The 26,197-nt window shown below is 40.1% G+C and overlaps 2 pseudogenes; both read left to right on the top strand.

The window, feature by feature from the left end:
• The first annotated feature begins 15,026 nt into the window (after positions 1–15,026).
• LOC115936207 (monofunctional C1-tetrahydrofolate synthase, mitochondrial-like) lies at positions 15,027–17,687 on the top strand (annotated as a pseudogene).
• A 6,463-nt stretch (positions 17,688–24,150) lies between these two features.
• Positions 24,151–25,113, top strand: LOC101145868 (mas-related G-protein coupled receptor member X3-like; annotated as a pseudogene).
• Positions 25,114–26,197: the final 1,084 nt, after the last annotated feature.

Raw genomic sequence — 26,197 nt, 5'->3', positions numbered from 1 at the left:
TCCTGCACCTGAGAGAAAGATTCTGGCCCAGGACAGAGTAATGCTTGGGTCCACAGTCCACGCTGGTTGAATGGAGGTGTTTCAATCATAATGTTATTCCCATGTCAGTAGAAAACTGTTTTGCAATAGACAGAGCCCAGGCTTTAGAGCCAGCAAGAACTGGGTTTAAATCTGGAGTTGAGGACTCCTCACCTTTTAATAGGTTACTTATTCTCTGTGAGCTTGTTTCTCTCCTCTGTAAAATGGGGACAGTACTTCCCAAGTAGCAGGGTGGTGGTGAGAATTAGAGATCATACAGCTGCTGATCACATCTTGTTTGTGTTCCCAGGGGCACCAGACTAGGGTTTCTGAGCATGAATCTAACCATCCCAGCCTTGGATACAGAAATCGCACCAATCAGTGATACAGAGGAGACCCATCCTCAACGTTGTGGCATGGAGGTCCTGGTCCTCATCGTGCTGATCCTCATCATTGACCTGGTCGGGCTGGCAGGAAATGCAGTCATGCTCTGGCTCCTGGGCTTCTGCATGCACAGTAACACCTTCTCTCTCTACATCCTCAACCTGGCCGGGGCTGACTTCCTCTGCACCTGCTTCCAGATTATAACATTCATTAATTTCCTCAGTGACTTTGTTAGTTCTGTCTCCATCCATTTCTCTAGATTTGTCACCACGGTGTTGTTCTCCGCCTATATTACAGGCCTGAGCATGCTGAGCACCATCAGCACCGAGCGCTGCCTGTTCATCCTGTGGCCCATCTGGTACTGCTGCCACTGCCCCACACACCTGTCAGCGGTCATGTGTGTCCTGCTCTGGGCCCTGTCCCTGTTGCAGAGCATCCTGGAGTGGATGTTCTGTAGCTTCCTGTTTAGTGATGTTGACTCTGATAATTGGTGTCAAATATTAGATTTCCTCACTGCTGTGTGGCTGATTTTTTTTATCTGTGGTTCTCTGTGGGTTCACCCTAGTCCTGCTGGTCAGGATCATATGTGGATCCCGGAAGATGCCGCTGACCAGGCTGTATGTGACCATCCTGCTCACAGGGCTGGTCTTCCTCTTCTGCAGCCTGCCCCTCAGCATTCAGTGATTTCTATTATACTGGATCAAGAAGGATTTTGATGACTTACCTTGTGTTGTTCGTTTAATTTCCATTTTCCTGTCCGCTCTTAACAGCAGTGCCAACCCCATCATTTACTTCTTCATGGGCTCCTTTAGGCAGCTTCAGAACAGGAAGACCCTCAAGCTGGTTCTCCAGAGGGCTCTGCAGGCCATACTTGAGGTGGATGAAGGTGGAGGGCAGCTTCCTGAGGAAAACCTGAAGCTGTCGGGAAGCAGATTGGGGCCATGAGGAAGAGCCTCTGCCTGTCAGTCAGATGGGACTTTGAGAGCAACACTACCCTGCCACTCTTGCCAATTATATGCGTTTTTCTCATCTTTGTGCCTCTGAAATGCCCCAGTGACACCCCAGTATCTTCAAATAGTTTTATTTTTAATCTCACATTTCTAGTTTTACTCAGAGAAGCATTACTTTTCAGGTACAATGTTTAAATTCTTCTTCACATTAGCAATCAATTTATCCTGTTTTATTCCACTGAATTTTTTTTACTGAAAATTTTTTTTTTTTGCAATTTTCATTAGAATGGAAAGAATTCCTGTACAAAACTGGAAAATTCTGCTTCATAATTTTTTTTTTTACCTAACAGTGTCAAAAAGGAAGATTCCTTATTTATCGCTCAGACTATGTTCCGTGGAAAATCATGTTCCCTTCCATGATTGGAGGCATTGCTGCAGGTAGGAAGCTCAACTCTTGATAAGTAAGTTCTGTTGCCTCTAAATTTCATTGAATTCTCAGATATAAGGGAAAATAATGTCAAGAGACAAACTCTCTGTCTTCATAAAAACAGTCCAGGAAACTGGTTTTTTTTTTTTTTTTTTTTTTTTTTTTTTGAGACGGAGTCTTGCTTTGTCGCCCAGGCTGGAGTGCAGTGGCGCGATCTCGGCTCACTGCAAGCTCCACCTCCCGGGTTCACGCCATTCTCCTGCCTCAGCCTCCCGAGTAGCTGGGACTACAGGCGCCCACTACCACGCCCGGCTAATTTTTTGTATTTTTAGTAGAGACGGGGTTTCACCATGTTAGCCAGGATGGTCTCGATCTCCTGACCTCGTGATCCGCCCGCCTCGGCCTCCCAAAGTGCTGGGATTACAGGCGTGAGCCACCGCGCCCGGCCCAGGAAACTGGTTTTATGAAAAGTCCTGTGCTGTCATTTGTCCACAGCATGGTGACAGGTTGGCCTAGGTTTCCAGTGAAGATAACCATGGCCCCTTCCCCTTGAGAACTAGTATGTGCTTATTTAGCTATCCCTGGACCAAGGAACAAGTGTAGAGTATATAAATATGCCCTACCAGTTCTAATTTGGCCATTTGCAACCTCAGTATCGGTTTCAATGTGAAAATTATCTTGAAACCATTTATTATTTGCTAACAGATTCCTTCAGTTGTACAGGAATTCTGGGTACTTCCCGTTTTTGTATAAGTTGTTCTGGCTGTAACTTTCAGTTAGCTTCATGGCTAGTCACCATGAGAAGCAAGATTGAAGACATCTGACCTTTCCACGATAATGTCAATTACAGTATCTTGATAATAGCTTAGCATTGCTAGAGAATTCTAATACATGCTGTGACACAGATGAACATTGAGAACACTGTGCTAAGCGAAATAAGCCAGACACTAAAGAACAATATTGTAAGTTCAAATTTTTGAAGTATCCAAACTAGGAAAACTGATAAACACAGAAAATAGATTAGGAACCTGATGGTGAGGAATGGGGAGAATGTGTAAACATGATTTAATCAGCATAAAATTTTTGTTTGTGATAATGAAAACTTCTTAAAAGAGGGAGTGGTAATAGTTATAGCTCATTGTCAACGTACTTAATGCCACTGAATTGTACACTGAAAATGGTTAAATTAGTAAAATGTATGTTATATAAACTTTACCACAAATAAAAACATTTAATTATGAGAACTTAGGATCAGTACAAATCAGGACTAGTCTCTACCAGTGGTTAACCCTTCCACAGGTAACTCAAGCAGACAGAAGAGACCACCAAGAGAAGATGGGACATCACAGTGGGCTCTGGGCTGCTCACAGCAGTGAGGATGTCCCTCAGATTGACCCTCACACAGAAGAGCTGACAAATGCAATTTGAGTACTCAGGAAACAGTATAAAGTAGCTACAAAAGTGGCAAAGAAGCCCATTATTTTCCACTTTTCAAAAAAAATATTTTTGATGGCTCTTAAAACACCGTTCAACATATAGAACTCAGGCCTCTTGAATCCAGATCCATTCCTCTTCCAGGCCTAGCTCTTTGCTGATTCTGTATCCTATATGTCCATGCTTGATTTACAAACACCGTAGTAGGACTTGGCTATATGTGAGGGTTCCTATAGGTACAAGGCGGCAGGAAGACAGTGTTTACAGTCAATTCTCCAGGCATGGGGTTTTGACGTGATGTCATTAGTTCAGACTGGGGGTTATCAGGAGAGTCCACCTTGAGTCTGTGGTACCATCAATTGTATAGCTTCAGCTAACAATTTTGTCCATAATGAGGAGCCATGGAGAGAAATTTCACCTAACAATCGAACCAAAGACTGTTGGCCCTCTCTGGGAAACTGGTTATTTTGTTGACAGTGACATTCCTTTTTCTTTTAACTATAAGAATACTTTAAGCTCCTGAAAGCTTATATTCAGCCCCTGAAGGCCATTCTGGACTCACTTGGCCCCACACATTGCTCTACTATAGCACTTATAAGAGTGTACTTGAATGATTTGTCCTCATGTCTTGCTCTTCAACCACATTGTAAGGTCTTTAAGAGCAGAAAACACTTCTTGAATTTCTAGCGCAACAGAGTAGGCGTGGAATTTACAAGATGCTCGGCAACTATTTTTCTCAAGCAGCTCCCACCTGAAAATCACAGGGTTGTCTAGCATCTTGCAAAGGATGTCTTAGTCACCAGGTCTCACTGGAGCTCCTACAGGAAGCTTCCACTCAAGAGAAGAGAGTGTCCTCTGGAGTTGGTTGTTTTGAGAACAGCTCTTCCCTTTCATTGCAGGTCTGCTCACTGACTCCGGAGAGAAGAAAGTGGGGACAGGAGATGCAGGAGTCTGCTCAGGAGCTGCCTTCTTTCCAAGGCCAATGATATCATCTCCTCTAATTTACATGTTGAAGAAGAGCATGCAGGACATCCAAGAGTTTCCTCCAAGAAGAGAGAAATGATATGAAAGTCCCTCATGGCACATTTTGGGAGCTGCCATTCATGACTATTTTTTATGTATGCATTCAACAAACATTTAAACCTAATTCATCAGGCACTGTGTTAATTCTACATACATGTAAAAACCTTTCCAATACATCTCTGGCTAACAGACTCTATCTGTATAACCAATCCTGTCCATTCCACCTAGAAAATGTATTGGTTGATGCGGAGTAAGTACTGAGCCCTCATGGTCATTCACTGATGCTCCTGTACACCTGGGCTCAAGAGCACTGAGACATCAGCTTCACAAGAACCAATTGGATCTGTTTCCTGTCCTGCTTATGCCAATTAGACTTGCCAATGTAATTACCTAATTTATCTAAACACAACATATCAATGAAATATGAGTATTAAAGAACAATTGCGGTTTCAATAAAAAGTAATGTGAATGCTTAAAGGAAGAGAAAAGCAAGTCCCAAAATTACTCTTAGTGCATTAGTTTTAAGCCTCCCTACTAAACAAGACTGAACATAGATGAACACAATTGAAACATATTCTCAGACAGAATGCAATATATCTGATATTAAGATCTACACTTAATTTGCATTTCTCTGATGATCAGTGATGTTGAGCTTTTTTTCATATGTTTATTGGCCATGTAAATGTCTTCTTTTGAGAAGTGTCTGTTCATATCCTTCACCCACTTTTTGATGGGGTTGTTTTTTTCCTGTAAATATGTTCAAGTTCTTGTACATTCTGGATATTAGCCCTTTGTCAGATGGATAGATTGCAAAAATGTTCTCCCATTCTGTAGGCTGACTGTTCGCTCTGATGATAGTTTCTTTTGCTGTGCAGAAGCTCTTTAGTTTAATTAGATCCCATTTGTCAATTTTGGCTTTTGTTGCCATTGCTTTTTGTGTTTTAGTCATGAAGTCTTTGCCTGTGCCTATGTCCTGAATGGTATCGCCTAGGTTTTCTTCTAGAGTTTTTATGGTTTTGGATTTTACATTTAAGTCTTAATCCATCTTGAGTTAATTTTTTGTGTAAGGTGTAAGGAAGGAGTCCAGTTTCAGTTTTCTGCATAAGGCTAGCCAGTTTTCCCAGCACCACTTACTGAATAGGAGAACATTTCCCCATTTCTTGTTTTTGTCAGGTTTGTAGAAGATCAGATGGTTGTGGATGTGTGGTATTATTTCTGAGGTCTCTGTTCTGCTCCATTGGTCTATATGTCTGTTTTGGTACCAGTACCATGCTGTTTTGGTTACTATAGCCTTGTAGTATTGAAGTCAGATAGCGTGATGCCTCCAACTTTGTTCTTTTTGCTTAGGATTGTCTTGGCTATACAGGGTCTTCTTCGATTTCATATGAAATTTAAAATAGTTTTTTCTAATTCTGTGAAGAATATCAATGGTAGTTTGATGGGAATAGCATTGAATATATAAGTTACTTTGGACAGTATGGCCATTTTCATGAGATATCATCTCATGCCAGTCAGAATGGTGATTATTAAAAAGTCAGGAAACAATAGATGCTGGTAAGGCTGTGGAGAAATAGGAACACTTCTACACTGTTGGTGGAAATGTAAATTAGTTCGACCATTGTGGAAGACAGTGTGGTGATTCCTCAAGAATCTAGAACCAGAAATACCATTTGACCCAGCAATCCCATTACTGGGCATATACCTAAAGGAATATAAATCATTCTACTATAAAGACACATGTACATGTATATTTATTGCAGCACTATTCACAATAGCAAAGACACAGAACCAACCCAAATGCCCATCAATGATAGCTTGGATAAAGAAAATGTGGTACATATACACCACGGAATACTATGCAGCCATAAAAAGGAATGAGATCATGTCCTTTGCAGGACGTGAAGCTGGAAGCCATCATCCTCAGACAACTAACACAGGAACAGAAACGCAAACACCACATGTTCTCACTCGTAAGTGGGAACTGAACAATGAGAATGCATGGACACAGGCAGGGGAAAAACACATTACCAGGGCCTGTTGGGGGATGTGGGTTAGGAGAGGGAACTTAGAGAATGGGTAAATAGGTGCAGCAAACCACCATGGCACCTGTGTACCTATGTAACAAACCTGCACATTCTACACATTATCCCCCTTTTTCTAGAATAAAGAAAAATAAATAAATAGAAATTTCAAAGATAAAAAATCTACACTTAAACAAATTTAAACTGGAAATCCTAAAAAGTGATTGATAGCTATGCCTTCTGTAAGACAGACAGAGTGGAATTCTATTTGCTGAAACCTACAGAATGGAAAGCCCTTCAGTCTAGTCCTTTTCTAGTGAATTAATTCTAGGTAAAAATGAAATTTTTTTCTTACAAATGTAATCTTTTTATAATTGCTGGTTAACAGATATTTTTAATTAACCTATCCACCTTACAGTCCTCAATGTATCAAGTAAACTTTTTATAGCAATATCAGTCACTCACTCACTCACTCATTCTCTGTTCACTGTATAAAAACATACTGAGCATGTATTTGTGGAACCTGGAGTTCAAAGAGATTGCTGTGATGCTCCTTCTTTATGATTGTGTGGAATGGACTGGACAGAAATATTGTCAATGCACAAATGCTGGCTATAGATGCAGAAGGGATTTGCTTGTTGTTATCTAGCAGTAACAACAGAGTACAGAAGAAGAGATCTCCATACTCATGCCCATAATATTGGTACAATTGTCCTGAATCCTTGCAGGATGCAAACACAGGGATGGACAGAAGAGAGCAGAAGAGTCCCTGCAGGTGCTTAGGGCATGGATGGGTGTTGCAGGACTAACTATTCCCACTACCACGTGTCCAGCATAGAAAGCCCTTGCCTACAGCCAAGCCCAGCTCAGCATCAAGAAATCCTAGCATTTGAAGGGATGCAGAATCTGCAAGTGCTAGAATGAAAAGAACACTGTGAACCTGAATTCGTGGAACTGGGATTCTCAAGCCGACTGCATGATCAACATGGGGCACGTGCTCATTCCAGGCAATCCAAGCAGATAGTGAGGTTATGAGATTGCCCCAGACTGACATTATGCCATTTGTGCTCAAGTCTCTGCTTTAAAAATACAGTGGTAAGGTTTGACATTATCAGATCTGTGAACTGAAAATAACTACTCTTGTGATCCAGGCATCCTGAACAGTTCATGTCTCTATATAGTGACTGTAATCATAATAAGCACATGTTCTTCTCACCTACATGGCAGTTACCCAGAATTCGAAGAGATTGCTGGGATGCTCCTTCTTTATGATTGTGTGGAATGGACTGGGCAGGGATATTGCCAATGCGCCAATGCTGGCCATAGATACAGATGGGATTTGCTTGTTATCTAGCAGTGACATAGAGTATAGAAGAGAGCCCCATACTCATGCCCAACATATTGGTAAAACTATCCTGAATCCTTGCAGGATACAAACACGAAGGAGGGAGAGAAGAGATGGAGAAGATATCATTAGTAAGTGTGTGTACGATCAGGGAGGGCTTCTTGAAATATTTAGAATTTGAACTGATGACTCTACAATTTACCCAGTATGTGTCCTCTGTCACTTCTGCCAGTCACATAAATTTTTCTGTTGGTCAAGGAGACATGAGTAAGATTTGGTCAGATGGAAATGAAAGAAGAGGTCATCTATGATGGCGCTGTTAATAAAAGCATGGAGTTTTTTAAGGAATGGTGATTAGTATGTCATGCGTTTTATTCTTTGCGCCACCCCAAGTGTTTGGTCGTGCTTACAAGATCCTGTGTAAGAAGGATCATAAGGCAGAGTACTCTGAACATTGAGTAATGTCTGTTGTGGACTTCATGTGATAGGGCTTGGAATTAGTTTTACTATATTACCTTGAGAGAACTCTACAATGTTGTAAATTCCAGAGAGGGCCAGCCAGGTCAGCCCAGCAAGACAAGCCAAAAAGGCAATGTCCTGCTCTCCTGACCCTCCTCACAGGGATACAGCCAACACTTAAGGGTCAGAAGGCAATGATAAAAAACTACAAGTGTGGAAGTTAGGGTAGGAGTGAGAAACACTGAAATGTACACACTCCTCTTATATAATATTTTTGCCTGCAAAAGGTCCAAATTGACAGTGGGGAAGATAGGTCATCTTTAAATTAAGTTCAACATTTTATTTGTCACATAAAAATTCAACTCTAAACTTTTTCATAGCCTTGATATGGATGATTGCTTACAAGTTGATAACCTATTATCAGAAAATTTGTACCGAAATTCAACATGTCACATTGCACCTCCATTATAATACATATTTATTGTATCTTGATATTTCAATTAAAATTCCTGTTTTAACATGTTATTACACGTGAGAGAATAATGCATATTAGCTTCAGAAGTTTCAAAAAGATCAGTGAGAGACGCAGGTTTGAGCCTTTAGTTGTATCAGTACATTTTCATTTACTCATTTTTAGGAGAGATTGGAAGCAAATATGACAAAATGTTGATATATACATCATTTTAGTGGTGGGTGTGTGAATGTTTATTATATTATCTTATGGCTTGTGTGTCTAGTTTACAAGTTTCTCTCAAGCATAACTCTGGTCCTCATTCTTGATGACTTCAATATCCACGTAGTCAACCCAACTAACTGAACTTTTAGTTCTTTATCTTCTCATTCTGAATTATTTGTAATCTAACAAAAAGTTACAAAAATAGTACTGAGAGTTCCTGTGTACCCATCACCTAATCTATACCAATGGTGACGTGCTACATAGATAGAGTTTATTATCAAAACCAGGAAATTGATGTTGGTACAAAACAATTATCTATAATATACATCTTATGGGATTTCACCAGTGATTGCATGCACTCATTTTTTTACGAGTGGGATATGTCTTTGCAAGTAATTCTATAACATTTTGTCACACATATAGATAGATTCATTTAACCACCATCACATTGAAGATATGGGAGTGTTTCTTCACCACAAAAGAACTCCCTTGGGTGACCCATATTGTCACACCCACCCCATGTCTCTTCCCAAACCCTTCTAACCACTAATCTATTCTTCACCTCTATAATTTTGTCATTTCAAAACTGTTACAAACATGAAATCATACAACAGTTAATCTTTTGAGTCTGGCTTTTTCACTCAGCATAATGTCCTCAACCGACCCAAGTTGGTGCAGGTATTAGTAATTTGTTGTTGATTTTTTTTCATGGCTGAGTAGTATTTCTTTGTTCTGATGCTTTGTTTCACTATTCATAAGTGGAAGCCCATTGCATTTTTGTCTAATATGTCTTTTATATATAAAGCTGCTATAAACATATGTGTATAGATTTTTTTAATGAATATAGTTTTCTAGTCTCTAGGATAAATTTCATAATTGGATTGCTGAGTTGTATGTCAAATATTCTATGTTTAATTTTTTTTAATGCAAGAGTTTTTCAGAGTAGCTCTACCATTTTACTCTCTCACTGGCAGGGTATAAAACATCCAATTTCTCCAAATCGTGACCAATATTTGAAACTATCAATATTTTGTATTTTAGCCATATTAAAAGGTGTGTAGTAGTATCTCTTTGTGTTATTAATTTGTATTTTCCTAAAGGTTACTGATGTTGAACATCATTTTATGCCTTTATTTGCCATGGATATATCTCTTTGGTGAAGCATCTGTCTTTTGCCTTGGTTGAATCCAGCTCTCCTATTAACTCCATATCTCTTCTCACAGATCTGAGTGTGGCTGGAGAACAACACACTACCATGCCTAATGGTTTCACTTCACATTTATGACCTTGAGCCTCAAATATTCACTTGTATCTCCTGAACAATCATGTAACATTTCCATAATTGCTTCCCACTCTCCAAGGAAACTCTTCACACCACCTCCTCTCTCCTGAAACCACCTCCTCACTCTTTTATCGCTCTCTTGTGATGCTCTGCCGAGAATCACCCCATCTCCCCCACACCAAACCTACCTGTCAGTTCGCCTCTGAGCTCATTTCTCTGTCTTCCCTCCCAAGTCAGGGAATGGGCTCTGCACGCTCCTGTCCTTAACCGTCCTTTCCCCTTGTGTGCTGGTTCCCCTCCCTGCCCTGAAACACTGTGTATAATGACCACCTCTCCCTCCTGCTTCTTCAATGCTTCCTCTTCTATTGGGTCATTCAGCACAGTATAAATAAGCTATCCTATCTCCTTAAACACCACTCAAGTCAACATTTCCCTCCATCCACAATCTGATTTCTCTTTTTTCCTTTAGAGAAAATCACTTCAGAAGAGTTTTCTACACTCATTATCTTCATTTTCTCACTTCCAATTAACTCTCTCTCTCCCCCTCCCTTTCCCACCTAATTAACATTTTCATTATCTCTTTATGTGTGTTCTTCTCATATTCCTATTTCACTTTCTTAGCTAAATCATTGCATTTATCACTGTACATTTATTTCCTTTAAAATTTATTTTTAAAATAAAATTTGAAATATTTTTTTAAAAATTTCTTTTTAAAATAGTAATATAGTCACAGGTTTCAAAAAATTTTTTCACGCATATGTTGAAAATGGTAATTCTCATTCCAAGTACTCGGGCTTCTTTACCGTATTATCAAAGACATATACATTTTTATAGTTTTTAATTTTTAATCTATCTAAAGACACTTAATGCTAAAATAACTATATACTTGTTTATATATTTATATGTATATATTATATAGTCTGTCTCATACAACATACACATTGGCCTGCATTCTTTTTTCTTTATTTGATGTATTATGAAGCCCCTTTCATATCAGGTTTCTTGTTTTTTTATTTTATTTCATTTACTCAGTCAGCATCTCACTCTGTCACCCTAGCTAGAGTGCAGTAGCCCAATAACGGCTCACTGCAGCCTCAAACTCCAGGGCTTAAGCAATCCTCCCGCGTCAGCCTATCAAGTAGCTGAAACTACAGGTGCAAGCCACCATGCCCAGCTAATATTTTCATTTTTGTAGAGAAGGGTTCTCTCTATGATGCCCAGGCTAGTCTCGAACTCCTGGGTGCAAATGATCCTCCCACCTCGGCCTCCCAAAGTGCTGGAATTACAGGTGTGAAACAACATGCCCAGCCTGTTGTTCTTTTGATACTGTCGCAGAGTATTCTACTATATGAATAGACCATAATTTATACAGTATTGATGGCCATTTTGGCTGTTACCATTTTTTATTGCAAAAATGCTGCATTTATTAACTTTGTGTGTGTATATATATATATACACACACAAAGTTATATAAATATATATATATACACACAAAGTTATATAAATATATATATATATATCTTCAACATGCACAAGTATATCTCTAGGATAAATTCCTAGATGAAGAATTATAGGGAGAAAAATATGATACTTTACATATATTTCTATATGTTGAAAATCATCTTCCCTGGAGGTTATTTTATCCATTTGCACCCCCAGCAGAAATGAGGGAGAGTGCCTGGTCTCATAACATCCACATGCTATACACTATCCAAACATTTGGCTTTTTACATTTTGGTAAGTAAAATAAAACTCTGTATCAATTCGGTTTGCATATCTTTTATTAAGAGTTGGTATTCTCATCTTTCAATGTCTTTGAGAGCCCTTTTTACTTTCTAGAAATTGTAAATCATGACCTATAGTCATTTTCTTATTAGCTTTTTGGATATTGAATTGACATTTTACAGAAACATTTTATAAATCGGGAAATTTAGCAGTTAAGCTATGATATACATTATCAATATTTTCCCAGCTTATTTAATTTTCATTATGATGATTCATGCCATGCCAATGAAGTCTTTGTTTTTGTCTTTATTAATATTTTCTTTAATGTCTTCTAAAGTTTGTCCTGTAATTTGAAAGTTATTCCCCACTGGGAGCTTAAAAAAAAAATCTTCCTATGTTTCTTTAGGTTCTTATATTTTCATTATAAATTTAAAAGTATTTCATGTATCTGTATTTATCCCAAAATCATATGTAAAGTATATTTTCTACTTAATTTTATTTTAGATGACCACTGAGTATCCCAGTCCCATTCATTGAATAGTCCATGTTTTACAGTTATTCAGTATATCGCCTTTATTATACTAAATTTCAATGCGTATTCATGTCTAATTGTGATGTTTTTATTGATCTACTTTTCCATATATGAATCAATACTGGAACGTTGTTCTTATTCAAAACTTACACTAGATTTTAAGCATTCTCATTACCCTTCTTTTTCAGAAGATGTAATTGAGGTTCATTTTCTTTTATTTCTTCCTACTGCCTGTTTTGTATATATAGAAACGCTGCTGGTTGTTTATACAGTGACATGGCATGCAGCTACCTGCCTTCACTGTCTCCTTCTCCACAGTGTTGCAGCTGGTGTCTGTGGTGTCCAGGAGTCCCATCACACCACCTGCCATTCTCTTGTACACCTTCTCCAGTTAGTGTTTGGGCCATTCTTCCTCTGCAACCACATTGACATCAGCGATGACTCCTATGCTGCTCACCAAGGGTCAATTTTATAACTGCTCAGCTGCTACTGACACTATTACCAACCAATAACTCCATGGCTTAAAATTATCAAACACTGTACTTCCTAGCTTTCTTCCCTCCCCCACAATTGCTTCTTCACAGGTTTTCCTCAAAATTTTGACATGCAACCTTTATCATATACCACATTCTCATATGTATTTCTGTCTAATTCTAAGACTTTTTCTCCATTGGTAAGTTTCTCTATGGATGATTTGCTGGATCCAGCTTCTCCAGATGTTTCATGGATGAAGATATTTCAGACCTCTTCTCTTTTCAGTCTGTATTTACTTTCTGAGGGCATTCATTCAGCCCTTTGGAAATAAACTCCAGAAGCCCATGGTATAGTTTTATTCACAACTGCAACTCAAGTGCCTGAAAAAAATCCTAAGACATGGTACATCTCTATTAGTTTTCTATGACTGCCACAACAAGGTACCACAAACTGGGTGGCTTAAACCACACAACTTCATTTTCTCACAACTTTGGAGGCTAGAAGTCTGAGATTAAGGTGTGGGCAGGGTTGGATGGCATCTTCTCTTCCCTGTCTCTTCACATGGTCTTACCTCTGTGTGTCTGTGTCCTAATCTCCTATTATAGGACCACCAGTTCTGTTGAATTAAGGCCCAAGCTAACAGCCTCTTTTTGACTTATTTACATCCTTGAAGTGCCTGTTTTCAAATATTATACAGCAGCATTCTGACTTAGGTGTTAGAACATTAGCATATGAATATTGTAGAGACAAAATACTGCCTGTAACAAGGTTCTTATTACATATTTGCTGAAATAATCCATTAAGGAACTTTTCTCAGTTTTCAAAATAGAATCTAATTCAAATTATATTATTTAAAATGAAAGTGGCTTGATTTGGCTGTAGCATGAGGCAGAAGAATGGAAGCATAAGAGGAAAGACATAAAATTATGAAAATTCACAACTAACAAGTATAAAGAACAAATGACATTAAATAGAGAAAGAAAATAAGAGTGCTGAACTCTTTACATTCTGTAAAAGAAATCAATTGGTCCACTTGTTCATACTGACAAATTAAAATGAAATATAAGTGTCTTATTCAGAGCTGATAATAATAATAAAAAATGTAAACTATAGCAAGTGGTGGCCTCTGGAGAATAGGATTCAAGGACACTTTGACCTTGAATTCACTTCTCTGCCATTTGTAAAGAAAATATACACCTGAATGCATTATTACCTTGATAAAGAAAACACCAACTGCTAAAATACCACCACTTTGATGAAGAAAACACCCCTCTCTGCACTGAAACACTGTGCATAATGACCACATCTCCCTTTGCTTCTTTCTATTGGATCATTCCAGTGCAGCACAAACAGGCTATCCCATCTCCTGGCTTAAATCACCACCCTAGCCCACATTCTCCTCCATCCATGCATCCATGACCTGGTTTCTCTTATTTCCTTTAGTGAAAATCTCTTCAGAAGAGTTTTCTATACTCATTTTCTTAAGTTTCTCACCACCAATTAACTTTCTCTTTCTGTCATATCTTTTCAAATTTTTACCTTTCTTTTAGCTACATCATTAAATTTATTTTTTGTGTTTGAAAATTTATTTTGAAAATAATACACTCACACATATCAAACAAATTCTTTTCCTGCATATATTGAAAGTTGACATCCTATTCCAGATCCTCAAAATTCCATGCACTCTCCTCAAAGACAAATATATTGAAGAAGTTTTCTGAATATTTGAAATAGTTTCTAATTAAAATAAATGAAGGGAAGTCATACGAAATAAGACTAGAAAATTTTAATATTTATACTAAATAAAAATAAACAACAAATATCATGAAGTAGAGAAAGATATTCTATGTGTGCTACTTACATTTTATAAGAAAAGTTGATCCACTTGATAATACTAATAAATGCAAAACACAAATATAAGCTTACTATTCACAGCTAATAATCATCATCAAATAAGAATGGAAAGTGTAGCAAGTAGTGGCTTTTCGAGAAAGAGACTCAGGAGACTTTCACTTTTTATGCACTTCTCTGTTGTTGGAATGAAAGTATACATATGAATGCAATAACCACTGTGATTTAAAAATATATGAAAGAAAAAAGTCAATTGTGGTCAGGCCATGGTGAGCCTTGGATGACATTCTGATATACCTTTTTCTTCATTTATAAAGCCCCACAATACACTCTCACATTGCTTGACATTGAACCTAGGCTCACAGTGGACATTTAAAGGTCCACAACAACAATTGATTACAGGGAGGTGGGCCACATGGGATGTGATGGGAGAGGCTGGCAGTCCAGACCACAGGAGTTCCAAATGGAGTCAAGCAGACCTTTCTACTGATCCATTTACCCATAATGAGTTGGGATTGCTTGCAGATGAAACTAAAATCAATGGCAAAAGTAAAGACAAAGTTTTTGTCTGTGCTACAAAGGTTAAAGGATCAAGCAGATGGAAAATACATCTTAGTCACTGGGATCACGCCCACCTCTCTAGGAGAAGGGAAGAGCACAGTTATGACTGGGCTGTGCAGGCTGTGACCATGCACCTGCATGTCACCTCTTTTGCCTGTATGAGGCAGCCTTCCCAAGGACCGACTTTTGGAGTGGAAAGAAGGAGTCATGGGTAGTGGATATGCCCTGGTCATCCCATGGAAGAGTTCAACCTTCACTTGAATGGAGATATCCATGCCATCATAGTTGCCAATAATTCACCAGCTGCTGTCATCGACCCAAGGATTCTGCATGAAAATGCGCAGACAAGGCTCTGTATAATCAGCTGATTCATTTAATGAATGGTGTCACAGAATTTTCAGAAATTCTCTGATTACTTGACTAAAAAAAAAACTGGGAATAAATAAGACAGATCCAAACACACTGACAGAAGAGGAAGTGAGTAAATTTGCCTGCCTCGACACCAACCCTTCCACCATCGCATGGCAGAGAGTACTGAATAAAAATGACCGATTTCTACAAAAAAAAAGATGTTGGCATGGATACAGTGATCTACACTGCCGGTGGGAATGTAAACAAGTACAACTACTATGGAAAACACTGTGGAGATTCCTTAAAGAACTAAAAGTAGAACTACCATTTGATCTGGCAATCCCACTACTGGGTATCTACCCAGAAGAAAAGAAGTCATTTTACAAAAAAGATACTTGCACACACATGTTTATAGCAGCACAATTCACAATTGCAAAAATGTGGAACCAACCAAAATGCCCATCAATCAACAAGTGGGTAAAGAAACTAATATATATATATATATATATATGATGGAATACTACTCAGCCATAAAAAGGAATGAATTAATGGCATTCTCAGCAACCTGGATGAGATTGGAGACTATTATTCAAAGTGAAGTAACTCAGGAATGGAAAACCAAACATCATATGTTCTCACTGATATGTGGAAGCTAAGCTATGAGGATGCAAATGCATAAAAATGACACAATGGACCTTGGGGACTCAGGGAGAAAGGGTGGGAAGGGGATGAGGGATAAAAGACTACAAATTGGGTGCAGAGTATACTGCTCGGGTGATGGGTGCACCAAAATCTCACAGATTTGGTCTCATCGCATCTTTCATCAAAACTGTCAAAGCACCGGTCACCCCCAAATCATCAGTGTCACAGGCTGCCCGGTTTTGTCACAGATCACCACTAAAGAACTTACTCATGTAACCAAACACCACTTGTTCCCCAATAACCTATGGAAATAAAAAAATTTAATTAAAAAAATACAAACAACTGATTTCTACAAAAAATAACCATCAGGCAGGCAAACACAGAGAAAGGCTCCTCTTGGCAAACGCTGTTTGACGTCATGGTGGCCAGCGAGATCATTGTGGTGCTGGCCCTTATGAACAGCCTCTCAGACATGAAGACATGGCTGGGAAGGATGGTGGTGGCCAGTGACAAAACCGGGCAGCCTGTGACACTGATGATTTGGGGGTGACCGGTGCTTTGACAGTTTTGATGGAAGATGCATTGAAACCAAATCTGATGCAGACCCTGTAACGGACACCTGTATTCGTGCACGTGGGCCCTTTTGCTAACATCACCCATGGCAATTCTTCAGTGTTGGCTGATAAAATTGCCCTGAAACTGGTTGGTGAAGAAGGATTTGTAGTGACTGAAGCTGGCTTTGGTGCTGACATTGAAATGGAGAAATTTTTCAACAACAAGTGCCAAGCTTCCAGCCTGGTGCCCAGTGTGGTTGTGTTGGTGGCAACAGTGCAAGCTCTGAAGATGCACAGTGGCGGGCCAAGTGTAACTGCTGGTGTTCCTCTTAAGAAAGAACATAAAGAACATCCAGTTGGTGGCAGATGGCTGCCGTAACCTCTAGCAGCAAATTCAGATTGCTCAGCTCTTTGGGGATCCCGTTATGGTGACTCTGAAGGTCTTCAAGATCCACACTGGTGCTGAGATTGACTTGGTGTGTGAGCTCACAAAACGGGCTGGTGCCTTTGATGCAGTCCCTTGCTATCACTGGTCAGTTGGTAGAAAACGGTTGGTGGACTTGGCTTGGGCTGTGAGAGAAGCTGCAAGTAAAAGAAGTTGATTCCATTTCCCGTATGATGTTCAGCTTCCAATTGTGGAAAAGATAAGAACCATGGCCCTGGCTGTCTATGGAGCCAAAGATATCGAACTCTCTCCTGAGGCACAAACCAAAATAGATTGTTAACACTCAACAGGGTTTCAGAAATTTGCCCATCTGCATGGCAAGGACCCACCTTTCTCTGTCTCACCAACCTGACAAAAAAAAGTGTGCCAAGGGACTTCATTGTACCTCTCAGTGATGTCAAGGCCAGCATAGGTGCTGGGTTCATTGGCCCTTTGGTTAGAACGATGAGCATCGTGCCAGGACTGCCACTTGGCCCTGCTTTCATGACATAGACCTTGATATGGAAACAGAACAAATTAAAGGCTTGTTCTAAGTGAACAAGGTTCTCATAGGAATTGATTCAGGTTCCTGAAACAGACTCCTCCTTGCCTTTTTGCTGCAGTTAGAGAAGAAACCGAATTTTTAAAATGTCCTTTATGCGATATTGGACAAATGGTGAAATAGGCCAAGGATTTCTTCCTCATTGAAGGTGTATCCTTTTCACAACAGAGTATAGTGTTCAGCAAAAGGACCTCCACCAAGTCTGAAAGAAATAATTTACTTAAGTTTCGATAGAGTTTACATTATTTCTACTGCTTACACTTCAGAATGTTTATTTTATGGGACTAAGGGATTAAAAGAGTGTGAACTACAAGCTAACATTTTCCACTCTCGACTTTTCTTTTTTTTTTTATTATACTTTAAGTTTTAGGGTACATGTGCACAACGTGCATGTTTGTTACATATGTATGCATGTGCCATGTTGGTGTGCTGCACCCATTAACTCGTCATTTAACATTAGGTATATCTCCTAATGCTATCCCTCCCCCTCCCCCCACCCCACAACAGGCCCCGGTGTGTGATGTTCCCCTCCCTGTGTCCATGTGTTCTCATTGTTCAATTCCCACCTACGAGTGAGAACATGCGGTGTTTGGTTTTTTGTCCTTGCGATAGCTTGCTGAGAATGATGGTTTCCAGTTTCATCCATGTCCCTACAAATGACATGAACTCATCATTTTTTATGGCTGCATAGTATTCCATGGTGTATATGTGCCACATTTTCTTAATCCAGTCTATCATTGATGGACATTTGGGTTGGTTCCAAGTCTTTGCTATTGTGAATAGTGCCACAATAAACATACATGTGCATATGTCTTTATAGCAGCATGATTTATAATCCTTTGGGTCTATACCCAGTAATGGGATGGCTGGGCCAAATGGTATTTCTAGTTCTAGATCCTTGAGGAATCGTCACACTGACTTCCACAATGGTTGAACTCGTTTATAGCCCCACCAACAGTGTAAAAGTGTTCCTATTTCTCCACATCCTCTCCAGCACCTGTTGTTTCCTGACTTTTTAATGATCGCCATTCTAACTGGTGTGAGATGGTATCTCATTGTGGTTTTGATTTGCATTTCTCTGATGGCCAGTGATGATGAGCATTTTTTCACGTGTCTTTTGGCTGCATAAATGTCTTCTTTTGAGAAGTGTCTGTTCATATCCTTCACCCACTTTTTGATGGGGTTGTTTGTTTTTTCTTGTAAATTTGTTGGAGTTCATTGTAGATTCTGGATATTAGCCCTTTGTCAGATGAGTAGATTGCAAAAATTTTCTCCCATTCTGTAGGTTGCCTGTTCATTCTGATGGTAGTTTCTTTTGCTGTGCAGAAGCTCTTTAGTTTAATTAGATCCCATTTGTCAATTTTGGCTTTTGTTGCCATTGCTTTTGGTGTTTTAGACACGAAGTCCTTGCCCATGCCTATGTCCTGAATGGTATTGCCTAGGTTTTCTTCTAGGGTTTTTATGGTTTTAGGTCTAAAATTTAAGTCTTTAATCCATCGTGAATTAATCTTTGTGTAAGGTGTAAAGAAGGGATTCAGTTTCAGCTTTCTACATATGGCTAGCCAGTTTTCCCAGCACCATTTATTTAAAAGGGAATTGTTTCCCCATTTCTTGTTTTTGTCATGTTTGTCAAAGATCAGATGGTTGTAGATATGTGGCATTATTTCTGAGGGCTCTGTTCCGTTCCATTGGTCTATATCTCTGTTTTGGTAGCAGTACCATGCTGTTTTGGTTATTGTAGCCTTGTAGTATACTTTGAAGTCAGGTAGCGTGATGCCTCCAGCTTTGTTCTTTTGGCTTAGGATTGACTTGGCAATGCAGGCTCTTTTTTGATTCCACATGAACTTTAAACTCTTGAGTTTTCTACTTTGTCTTTGAACAGAAAATAATCATGGACCTAGAAAACCAAACCCACACACAGAGGGGGATCAAGCCATTGTGAGCCCTGAAAGACCCTACAATCTACTTTAGTTTTTAGTTATAAAGCCTCATAAAACAAGCTCACGTTGCTTGATATTGATACCTAGGCCCATAATAAATTGTAAAAGTTCAGAACAGCAATTACTTACAGGAAGCTGAATGAGATGGGATGTGATGAGAGAGGCAGATATGTATTAATAACGGGACAGAGGCCAAGAAACATCTCAGTTAGGGATCATGGCTCAAACAGCTCTGGCTTCTGATTTGCCCGCAGTCCTCATACAGGAAATCACAGGTTGTCTGCATCTTCATAAACCTGGGTTGGTTGCCAGTTCTCATTCCAGCTCTTGTAGGCATCTCCTAAATGACACAAAACACAGACTAGTGCTCTGAAGTCACGGAATCCCAGAAAGGCTCTACCCCTTTAGCAAGGGGCAGCTCTTCATCTTTGGACAGAAGAAGGAGGAAAGGTAAAGGTATGTACCAAGAACTTTCTTCTTTCCACAGCAAGTTATTGTTTCTGCTATAAGTTCACAAACCTGTGTTTCCACCTTGGGGTTCTGCATACAGAAGGTCATAAGTTTCCTTCAAGAAAAGGCAGGAGACATAAAGCTTCCTTCTAGAAACTGAGTGCTGGCAGCCCAGACTGCGGGAGTTTCAAATGGGGTCAGCAGAGCTTCCTCCCTCTGATCCATCTCTCCATATCGCCCCCTTTATTCCAACTATTCAATCTGCTTTCATGGAGATAATGATGCTTTTTAAATTCATTTAAGGAGCAAGGGGATATGCAGGCATTCCTTCCTACAGCTGAACTGTGGTTAAGGGATCTTATTATTTTACTTACTTTTCAAAGTTACTCTTCTTTGCCTATCTGGAAAGGTCTAAGGAAGAAACAGATGGTCCAAAATGAAATAAATGAGGAGTGTTTCATGAGGGGACTATGTACAAAGATGGACAGGGTTAAGGGGAAAAGACAATGCCTAGGGAAGCACCCTAAATGGCAATGGTGTAGCACTACTTCCTCCCCTAAGCTTAAAGGGACAGGGAAGGAGCAGTTACCATTGAGAGCATAGCCATAGCCATAGCTGTAGCTGTAGGGTTGGGAGAGGATGAGCAGGCAGGTGGAGAAGCCCTGCATCACCAACACTCAGCCACAAAGGCAGAGGCCCAGGAGGTGAAAATTCCAAATCACTCCCCTCCTGCCTTCCAGTCTCCTACCAGTGTCTCTCAGTGTCTCAGTTCAACCAGAAACCAAAAGGAAAAGAATATCACTGATGAGGTACAGAGAAGCCACCCTCTTGGGATGTCAAAGAGGGTAGAGAAGATTGGGAAGCAAATCCTCATGGCAAATGAAACTATCCCTCTCACCTTTTTATATCTTCCTCCTACCTCCTGGGGTTTTCTCTCTCTAAATCTCATTGAATCATGTCTCATTTCATCTCTATCAGAGTTATTTTTTTATGTTTGGAAATTCTTTCTCTATTGTCGATTTTATGGAGAAATACCTGCATTTATCAAAAATGCCTAGGAAATGAAATGTAATTTTAAAAAGAGAAAACATATTCCTTTTTGTTAGAATGTAAGTTTGGCTGCTCTAAAAGAAACACAAAGTAGGAATATCTTAAACAAGAAAGTACAGTTGTCCCTCCATGTCAGTAGGTTCTGAATCCCTAGATTCAACAAGCCACAGGTAGAATATATTCCAAAAAAAGGAGGACAGGAGTAGCTGTATAGGTACTGAACAGGTACAGACTTTTCCTTCTTGTCATTATTTCCTAAACAATACCATATAACAATTATTTACACAGCACTTACATTTTAATAGGTATTATAAGTGATCTAGAAATAATTTAAAGTATAAAGGAGAAAGTTCATAGGTTATATTCAAATACTACATCATTTTCTATAAGGAAATTGCGCATGGGCAGATTTTGGTGTGTGCAGGGGTTCTAGAACCAATCCCCTGTGGATACCCAGGAGTGACTGTATTTAAGACCTGAGCTGGAGGCTCCAAGGCATCAGACATTAGGACTCCAAAAATTGCTGCTCCCTAATATCTAGAGAGTTGCCCTCATTCTTGTGGTCCTACTGCCTGCCAACCACCTCAGCATTCCAGCCTGATCGAGAAGGAAGAGGGGAAGGGAAGGCTGTGCTCCTTCTATTGATCCCATGAGCCAGGACTTGCTTACATCACATCTTCTTACTTCCCATTGACCAGAACCTGGTCATACAATGTCATCCAGCATCCAGGAAAACTGGGATGTGTGTCCTTGTGCTGCTTTTAAATGCTCAGAATTGTTGTGTGACTGAAAAGGAAAATGGATATGGGGCAACGGAGTAGGCTCTAAAGCTCCTGATTGTCTCAGATTCTGTGCTCACATCAAGATTTTTCAGGAGGTCCTCAAAAATAGTGATTGATGAAGCAGAAAACAGTAGAGAAGTCTCATGCAGGGCTCCATGGACCAGGAGCTTATACTGGATCTGCTCTTCATAGTGTGATCTCAGGAAGATCCTTTGATTCTTTAAGCCTCAGCAGCTTCTTGTGTCATAGGAGGATATGACAATAGATGGTCTTTGAGGAACACATGCTAAATGCTGGCAATACTACAGTGAACCAGAACAGGCATAGCTTAGTTTTTATGGAGCTTCAGGTTTTGTGAGGAAGACAAATATATCATATCCTAAAAATAAGCGGACAAACTTAATCTTAAGTGTCCTCAATGTGGTTAACAGAGGTTCTGGTTTTCCGTTAATTTCCTTTTCAGGACAACGAAGGCTGTGGCAGCTTGTATCTCTAAGAGAGCTCAGGATGGATGCATCCATTCCTGATGCTCCTTTGTACTCCCAGAGGAGGGTGTATCTTCTTTCCACCTGGAGGCCTCCAGCCCCTGTGCATCCTTGGCATTCCAGAGCAAAGGCAGCCTTTGTGATGCAGAAAGGAGCTCCTCAATTTGTTCCTAATTGGTTTTCACTCAACTCTATTTGGTTCCCTATTTGATTTGCTTCTCATTCTCTATCTGGAGTTTGTTTAGGTTAGCTTTTTTTTTTAAATCCAAACTTTTGACTGCCAACTTGGGTTAAATTTGAGAGTCATTCCTCTGCCTTCCCCCTCTATCGTGTATAATAGACATACAGTGGTGCTGGGTCCAAAGGGCTGGTGAAAAGGGTAGACCTTGAGGCAGCTCTGCTGGGTCCATATCTGCACTGTGTAAGGCCAGGGACAAATAACTCACTCTTTTTGTGCTCTAATTGCATTCTCTGCCATATAGGAATAATACTAACTCTTACCTCCTAGGCTCTTGAGAGCATTAAGACAATCCCTAATAAACTCTCAATCAGCTGCTGTTTTTCAGCCAGACATGAGCTAGTCCTGTTTCACCAGTTGAAATCTACATGAACATCTCTTTTTTCATTCCAAGCGCTGAACTCCTATTTCCTCTCATGGACTCCTCTCATACAAATGTTTGCATCAACAGAGAAAGTCTACCAAAGATCTCCTATGAGACAGAATCAAGTTGTTTTGCACTGTGTACACCCAGCAGAACACTTAGGAGTCCTCCAAAGATATTGCTACATTTCAATTACCTCTTTCAGCGGCACTGAGACCTCACCCACGCTTACTCTTTCCTCTTCTATATTGCTGAGCAGTTCAGCTCAGACCACAACCTACCCCAACACTGTGTACAAAAGAGATTCTAGGGGCTCAGCAAAGCCACACTGAGTCCTCATTTCAAAGGCACATCAGTAGTCAACTTCAGGTATTTGGGCACATATCAGTAATGCCTTTTAACACAGACAGAACAAATAAAATTCTAATGAATGAAATTTTTACATCTGATTTTATGTGTGTGTTCCGATGCCTTTAATTGTGTTTTTATTTTTATTTTCCTTTTAATCCAAAGCTATCACTACCATTAGGGTCTTCATTCATGCATTTATTCACTGAATGAATATTTACACAAAACACAGTGTGCTTCACGTGGAGCTAGGCACTGGGGATATAAAAGTGCTCCTCTCTGTAATGAGGGACACACACTGAGCCATTCCTAGCTCACCAGGCCCAGTCATCATCACACTTGTCCTAGCAAGACGTCACATTTTCCTCATGTAAATAATGCCTAACCTTCATTTTCATCCATGATGACCACTTTTATCATGAAGGTGTCCACCTCCTTATCCAAACTCCTACACTCGAGAGAAAATTTCTGACCAGGACCAAGTAATGCTTGGATCCACAGCCCTGGCCAGTTGAGTGGGGATGTTTTCATCATAATGTTATTCCCATGTCAGTAGAGAAATTGTGTTGCAATAGAGAGAGCCCAGGCTTTAGAGTCACCAAGAACTGGATTTGAAACTGGAGTTCAGCACTCCTCACCTTTTGACAGGTGGCTTATTCTCTGCAAGCCTGTTTCTCTCCTCTGTAAAATGGGGACAATAATTCTCATACAATAGAATGTATGTGAAATCAGAGATCACACAGCTGCTGATCACATCTTTTTTGTGTTCCCAGGGGCACCAGACTAGGGTTTCTGTGCATGGATCCAACCATCCCAGCCTTGGGTACAGAACTGACATCAATCAATAGGACTGAGGAGACCCATCTTCAACATTGTGGCATGGAGATCATGATCCTCGTGTTGCTGCTCCTCATCGTTGACCTGGTCCAGCTGGCAGGAAACGCAGTCATTTCCTCTGGCTCCTGGGATTCCGCATGCACAGGAACACTTTCTCCCTCTACACCCTCAACCTGGCCGGGGCCGACTTCTTCCTCTGCTCCCAGATTTTAGAAATTGTGAATTTCTACCGTGACTTCTTCCTTTCCATCTCCACCTATTTCACCACTGTGATGACCTTTCTCTACTTTACAGGCCTGAGCATGCTGGGCTCCATCAGCACCAAGCACTGCCTGTCCATCCTGTGGCCCATCTAGTACCGCTGCCGCCACCCCACACACCTGTCAGCTGTCGTGTGTGTCCTACTCTGGGCCCTGTCCCTGCTGCAGAGCATCCTGGAATGGATGTTCTGTGGCTTCCTGTTTAGTGGTGCTGATTCTGTTTGGTGTGAAACATCAGATTTCATCACAGTCACGTGGCTGATTTTTTTATGTGTGGTTCTCTGCGGGTCCAGCCTGGTCCTGCTAGTCAGGATCCTTTGTGGATCCCGGAAGATGCCCTTGACCAGGCTGTACATGACCATCCTGCTCAGAGTGCTGGTCTTCCTCCTCTGTGGCCTGCCCTTTGGCATTCAGTGATTCCTATTTTTCTGGATCCACGTGGATTTGTCACGTTTGTCTAGTTTCCATTTTCCTGTCCACTCTTAACAGCAGTGCCAACCCTGTCATTTACTTCTTCATGGGCTCCTTTAGGCAGCTTCAAAACAGGAAGACTCTCTAGCTGGTTCTCCAGAGGGCTCTGCAGGACACGCCTGAGGTGGAAGAAGGCAGATGGCGGCTTCCTGAGGAAACCCTGGAGCTGTCATGAAGCAGATTGGGGCCATGAGGAAGAGCCTCTGCCCTGTCAGTCAGACGGCACTTTGAGAGCAACACTGCCCTGCCACCTTGACAATTATATGTGTTTTTCTCATCTTTGTGCCTCAGAAATGCCTCAGTGATTCCCTCAATATCTTCAAATAGTTTTATTTTTAATCTCACACTTCTAGTTTTACTCAGAGAAATCATTAATTTGAAAGTACACTGTTTAGATCCTTCTTCATATTACCAACAAATTTCCCCTGTTATCTTCCATTAAATTTTTCTTACTGAAAACTTTCACGTTCAACTTTTATGGGAATGGAAAGAATTCCTGTCTAGAACTGGAAAACCTTTTTTTTATAACTATTTCCTACCGGACAGTATCGAAGGGAAAATTCCTTATCTTTCTCTCGGACTATGTTCACCTAAAAACCATGTTCCCTTCTATGATTAGGGGTATTGCTGCAGGGAGGAAGCTCATTCTGGATAAGTGAGTTCTGCTGCCTCTGAATTTCATTGAATTCTCAGATACAGGGGAAAATAATGTCATTAGAGACAGATTCTCTGTATTCATAAAAACAGTCTAGGAAATTGGTTTTATGGAAAGTCCTGTGCTGTCATTTGTCCATGGCACGGTGACATGTTGGCCTTGGTTTCAAGTTAAGATAACCACAGCTCCTTCCCCTTGAGAACTAGTAAGTGCTTATTTAGCTTTCCTGGACAAAGGGACGAGTGTAGAGTCTACAATATGCCCCATGAGTTCTAATTTGGCCATTTGCAACCTCAGTATTGGTTTCAATGTAGAAATTATCTTAAAACCATTTATTATTTGCTGACAGATTCCTTCAATTGTACAGGAATTCTGGATACTTCCCATTTTTGTACAAGTTGTTGTGGCTGTAACTTTCATTAGTTTCATGGCCAGTCACTATCAGAAGCAAGATTGAAGGTATTTGACCTTTCCATGATAATGTCAATTACAGTATCTAGATAATAGCTTAGCATTGCAACATAATTCTGATACATGCTGCAATACAGATGAACCTTGAGAACATTGTGCCAGACACAAAAGAACAATATTGTAAGTTCAAATTTTTCCGGTATCTAATCTA

This window comes from Gorilla gorilla, chromosome 9 (genome assembly GCF_029281585.2).
Source record: "Gorilla gorilla gorilla isolate KB3781 chromosome 9, NHGRI_mGorGor1-v2.1_pri, whole genome shotgun sequence".
In the NCBI taxonomy this organism is placed as follows: domain Eukaryota; kingdom Metazoa; phylum Chordata; class Mammalia; order Primates; family Hominidae; genus Gorilla; species Gorilla gorilla.
The sequence above is the reverse complement of the archived record's forward strand: the minus strand, read 5'-3'. Positions and strand labels throughout refer to the sequence as shown.